Raw genomic sequence first — 6,348 nt, forward strand, 5'->3', positions numbered from 1 at the left:
GTCTTTTGATTTTTCCTGTGCATCGAATCTTTTGACTCTTAATGTTCAATTTTATAATTACTCAGCTAATGTTTTCAACAAGGGCTAGAAATCACTTCCTCATTGTGTGCAGTATTTAACTAATAACATTGTCATAGGTGTTCGATAAATGCATATTTAATCTTCAGTTTCTACAATATTTTAAAACCATCATTTCTCCTGGGGATAATATCCAGTTTATTAATGGTATAGAAGCACATTTTTTAAAGCCTACAAATGAATAGATATTTCAAAACAAACAAAAAAGATAAAATTAAAAAATATAAAAATGAATTTAAATATGAGTTGGTATTGGCACAAAAAAATTACATCCATGCACACATTTCTCTGGTATATATTTTCATGAACTTTTTTCTGAGATCTCTGAATAATATGTTTATATTAACAGAGACAATCTCAGAAAAAAGTTTATGAAAATACATATTAAAAAATCTATGCATAGATTTAAAGTTTTTATACCAACATCAGCTCACGGTTTTAATCCATTCTTACGGTTTTTACTTTATCTTAAAATATTCATTATGTAGGAACTAGAAATCCCCTTGAGTAATGACGATGAAAACTGAAGGGTGACATTAACTGAGCTGATGTTTTGGAAACAGCTTATTACTATGTGTGCTGTTTAAAGTCTCTCAATGCTAAAAGAAAAAACTGAGTTTGTCGTGATTCCTACATTGTTGGTTAACAAAAAAATTTGGTTGTTTCTGGGCATAAATTTCATCCCAATTTTGAATTTTTGCATTTTTTCCTAAAAACAGAGTTTGGGTTGATATTGGAATTTAGAAAATTAGACATACAAAAGTGTGGAAAATACTAAAAACTGAATAGGCGGAACAGAAGAGCTGTGTGGCCTTCTACTAGATGTGTCTTCTGTCCGTAGGATTTCTTGAGCCTTCTTGCCAATCATTTGGTCTTCCAAGTTGCCAGGATGTTTCTCTGTTGAAGAAAAAACCAGAAAGATTGTTCTGGTTAATAATCGTCTCAGAGTATGGAAGCACCCTGAATCCTGCTTTAAGGACTTTTGCCAAAGATTTCCTCCAAGCAATGAAGGGACTATCAAACCATTGCCAATAGTCAGCAGTTTGAGGAGCAGGTGTTAGCACTGTTGCAGGGAAGGTAAAGGAAGAAGTCCTAAGGAATCATGCCAAATGAACCCTTCAGTGACTGACAAGACAAGGACAGGAGACATGGTGCTGAGCATGCCAGGATCACTCCTGGGATCCTCTCCAAATAGAAGACACAGGTAAATCACTGAAACTGAGTGTGGATCAGATCTGGGAGTGGTGTTATTAATCCATGCAAGAAAAAATAACTTTTTAAGGATAATTTTTAAAAAGTCTCAGGGTCAAAAAGTGAAAAAATAGATTATTATAAATCCAGCCATAACACTCATCATGATGATGTTCATGGGGTTGCAGAACATTTAAGAAAAATGTAAGTTGTGAGAAAAAAATGGATACTTAGTTCTTTCTGATCCCAACTTAATTCATGTTCAAAATGCACACTACATAGGTTATCTTTGAACTCTGTATTTGTAGAAAACATTCACACTGAAGGGACCTGGCAGCTCGGCAGGTTCCCATTCAACGTACAACTGCGAGACAATGAACGATTGAATCACTTGAAACAAAATGGTTGTTTTAGTTTTGGTAACTCAATTTTGTCCAAAGAATTCCACTCATTCTTCATGGACAGAAACAGAACATGCCAAGCAAACTCTTTTTTTTTTAATGCAATCATTCTAGAAAAAAAGTAGTTCTTAGTGTGAGGTTAAAAGATGTGCACAGCAAATTTTAAAAAATAAGGAACCATCTCAACTCAGCTTCCGTCTTCAGTAACTCTGAAGGAAGGGGTCAGTAGACAGGGGTGGGCCTACACTACACTCAGGCTGACACCATCTCTCACTGTATAATTTGGTCATTGATTACACTTGAGCTTCTCTGGTTTGCATGTGTAGCTTAATTCCCTCTGCTGAAGAAAAACAAGTCATTTTCTTAGTATATTTTCAAGCAACAGTTTGTATCAACATCTGAGGGCAGTAAAAAAAATAATTCGACCAAAGTACAATATACCCATGATACTCGTGATGAGGATTTTAAGTAGGTTTCCAATTCACCATGGAAACAAGCTGATGAAAAAGCTACGACTTATGAGAAGATAATGATTTGGTACCTTTTGGACCAAAGTGACTTCCTACTGCACTCTTATTCACACATTTAACATTTTGTATTCAAATGTCACATTGTATCCCTACAGTTAGAACTACTCCTTGGAAAAGCCAGAGTGAGGACATAAAAAAAAAAAATAAACCAGTGGCTTGTAAACTGCAGATTCAGTGTTCTACTGACCACCAGGATGAGAGAGACACGAGGAGTAACAGGAGTCTTAGTTTAGGTGCCACATGCACAATGCTCTACCAAGACACTGTACCACTTTACAGTAAGAAACAAGATTTCAAGCAAACTTAGAAAAACGAAACATGCTGAAAAAGTAATCCTTTGACTGGAACACAGCAAGTATCCAGGAATTATGCTAAGCCAGCTTTTTAGTACCACAGAGGGCCAACAGATGACATATGTGGGATCAAACAGAATCAGGCTAGGCTTGTTTGACATTGGGAGCTTTTGGTTGTTCAACATACCTGGCTCTGGCTCAATTCTGGAAGCTACATTACGTGATCTGTTGAAGAAAAAAACAACACAAAAATTGTCAAAATACTTGTAGATCACATATCCAACTCCATATCGATTGCAGTGAAAGAACTTATTCAAAATCCATGCAGTACCATGGATACTTCTCTGATTATTTTCTGAGATTAGCTTATTAAAATATGTATACTAAGAAAAAGGCTCATGGCTTTAATAACTTCTGAGAAAAAAATGTTTCTAATTTCATTCTTTTCTTTTTCTTTCATTCTTGACTATCATTGGTATTGGTGACTTACACTTACCCATGGGGTCCTGGCTCCAGCCACTGTGACCATGTGGTGAGCTGGTCCTGGGCCTGCCTGGGCTCAAGAGGCCTCTCCCTTCCTGGTGAGTATGCTGGGAGGGCATCTCTTGGGAACAAGGCAGGCCCTGGCTCAGGACAGAAGAGCATGCAGGCAGAATGACGGTCTTTGTTTAGGGGCCTCATGGACAGTCCTCCTGAGATGAAGTGCAGGCCTGGCTTCTTCTCTCAGGGGATGATGCTTGTACAATCAGTGTTCTTGAACAATGGGTGGTGTTCCAATGGGTATTTATTTATTCTGTTGCAGGAAAATGAAACTTTATTTAAAATTTTTACAGAAATAGATTCATCTAAGTATTGGACAGTGGTAAAATAGTCTGAATCCCAGCATTATGCACTTATACTGAGGATTTTCATGAGATTTTTGAGATTCAGGCCAAAAAATTAAGGGTAGTACACATTATGATAGGTAGATTTAAAGTTTTTCTTTAACAAAAGTATATATGTATTCTGGATTCCTTTTAAACATGTGTTATTATTATCTTTGAATACCATTTGTGCAGAAAGAATTGGAGTTACACTACAATATCAAAGAAGGATAAAGACAGATAAGCCGAGTGGATCTGGTCATTTGGAGTGTGTCCATTTAGTATGCAACTGTAAGACAACGACGGAACAGCCTGGAGCAAAATGGTTCTGTTCCCCTGCAGCACATGTTGCTACGGAACCCCATCCACTCCTCACGGACAAAGATTTTCAGCAATGCTTCCAAACATTATGCAAGCATCTGAGAACCAGTAGTCCCTAATATGAGGTCAAAGGAAGTGACTGGGAAGTAAAATCCTAAAGAACATGCCAACTGTGCTCTTCTGGAGATCAGAACACACTAGACACGGATGGGCCCAGGCCCTATGTCAGGTGTCAGCTCCCACTCAAAAGTTCTGGTCAGCCATTCTATGTGACACTGATATTGATGGCAGTGTTGGTATCATTTGTTCTGCTAAAGCAAAGCCTGGAGTTTTCTCAGTATAGCTGAAGACAATATACTCATTTCAACCTTGAGTGGCAATGAAAAAAAAATCAAAAAAATGATAAACCCATGGGACTCATGTGGCTTCTGAAACACAACAGAGATAAGTTTACACAGTTACTGCTTGATGAGAATTTGATGCCTACCCTGAATACTTTTTGGAGAGAAAAAAGCCTGTATGCTAAATTTATTTTTAGATTTTACATTTTTGTCAATGATAGCATTTTTGTACTTGGCATCACAACCACACTTTGATAAAGCAAAAGACAAGGGATAAAGAAGCTGACAGTGCTGTTAGTGTTCCCTAACAAGTGACAGGAAAACATTAAACCACAGCATGATCTCAGTTTGGGTACCTCTTGGCTGATTCTCCCCCGAAGAACCCCTTCCTCCTTATGTGTAAGCCACAGATTTCAAATGAAGCTAGAGAACTCAAACATGCAAGTTTTGATGGAGTTGCCTTTTGAGTTACATTAAAGCAAGCTCAAGGAAAATCAAAGAAAATGCTAAGGAAGTAGGCTGACTCGACTCTGTAGTGACTAAGAAGAGATCAAGGGACAGAAGTCACCAATTGGCATTGAAATAATGTGTTCAGGCAACATACCTGACCAGACATCAGACTCCATCCTGATAGAACATCACCTGTTGAAAATAGGAGATAAAAAAATTCTTAGTGTTTTCAAATATCATTTAACCAGCTGAAAACTGCAACACAATATTTTTCACCACAGACTTATTCTCACAATGTGGGTGTTTATGAGATTGCTAGCATACAACACACTTTATGAAAACTTATCCATGATAACACAGTTTATAATTTTGAAAATCTCAGAGCAATACAAGTATTAATTTTAAATTCACCATGAGCTTTCTAATATTTCTCAGTCCAATTATGTCTTTACCAGTGTAGTTTACATCATTAAAGAACAAAGATAAATACATAGAAAAGGAAAGGTTATAGGAAGTAGGAAAGTGCCAAGTCATCATTCTGCTTGATCCGTGCAGTTCTGAAGACTTCATCAGGTGAGGAAGGTTACTCAGATTCTGGCAACTTAGTTTTTAGTGGGCATTTCAACTAATTCTAGGGCAGAAAGAAGAAAAAAGTGAAGAAACCATGCAGACTGCTCCATTAAGTCCCTCAGAAGACAGAGGGCTTCTGATATGAGGGCACCCCTTTCCAAGATGTAGTGGTGCCCTCCACCGATGCTTAGAGGATCTGGTCCAGTTCTACTCATGGACATGGACACTGTGTGGAATTCCCAAGTGGGTTTGATGATGACAAGGCAGGAAAGCTGATGATGCCTGTGGATGTGTTCAGAAAACTGTCTCACCTCGGGATCAGAGCACACATGGGAGATTTGCCATCCCAACATCAGCCACAGTGGGGTTTTCAGTGAGGCTTCTTGAAGCCTCAGCAACACAACCAAACTTAAACAGATAATGAGATAGAATGCAGCGATGGAGTCATTTGAATGTTGAGCAAACTCCTTCATAATTCCTGTCAGATGTGTATTTTTGATTCACAAGCCATGGCTTTCAGAGCCTTGCAGTTACCCCTTTCAGAAGTTTAGCAAGTATAACAAACTTCTTGGTGTCTTGGGAAGTGCCTCTTGAGTGTGCTATTGAGAGACAACCCTAGCATCACAGGAAGGAAAGTGGTTCCCTCAGTGCATGTGCCCTGTGGGAACCTGTAACTCAGGAGTTCAGTTGTTAGGCAGAAAGAATGTTAGAAAGCACCAATACAGTCTTGCAGAAAAAGCATCCCTTATTGTTTGTTCTGTGTGTGAGTTGAGAATATATGGTGCTTGAACAAGGGATTTGGCTAATTAAACACATGAAATAGAGGGCACAGGTTAGAAAATAATTTGGGCCCATAACCAACTCAGGCTAGGCATCATAGGCCTCTGGCTGACTGGACTTATTTGACACATCATTCCAGGTGTCCTGCAGGTGGAAAGGGAAACAAAACACGCCTTATGTGAGCTCCAAGCAAGAGTCAACAGCACATCAGATGGCAGGCAATAAAAACTGCTTACAATAACACAAAATCCATGCCTAAAACATATTCCTGAAAGAATTTTGACTATCCTGAACTTCAAACATCCGTGTAGCAAGGCAGAATAGTGCTTGCATAGAATTGAGTGTAAGAACATATAGACATCTTTGTATGTTATTTCTGAGAGCATTTCAATTGGCCAATGAGTGTCACCACTATCTGCTGAATATCAAGGACACTTTCAGAAGGCATTAGGATAGAGAACGGTGAAACGATCAGATCAGGGGACAGAGAATGGGCCATGGTGTGGAGGGAGACAATGGAATCATGGTTG

At 38.4% G+C, this 6,348-nt stretch overlaps 1 long non-coding RNA gene across 1 annotated transcript; it reads right to left on the reverse strand.

Moving 5' to 3' along the window:
* Positions 1-548: 548 nt before the first annotated feature.
* Positions 549-4,663, reverse strand: LOC131479005 (uncharacterized). Its single transcript, XR_009244702.1, has 3 exons — positions 4,623-4,663; positions 2,681-2,718; positions 549-975 (listed from the first exon to the last, which is right to left on the reverse strand). It is a non-coding gene; the product is annotated as an uncharacterized LOC131479005 (long non-coding RNA).
* Between the last annotated feature and the right edge of the window lie 1,685 nt (positions 4,664-6,348).

This window comes from Ochotona princeps, unplaced genomic scaffold (genome assembly GCF_030435755.1).
Source record: "Ochotona princeps isolate mOchPri1 unplaced genomic scaffold, mOchPri1.hap1 HAP1_SCAFFOLD_113, whole genome shotgun sequence".
Classification (NCBI taxonomy): Eukaryota; Metazoa; Chordata; class Mammalia; order Lagomorpha; family Ochotonidae; genus Ochotona; species Ochotona princeps.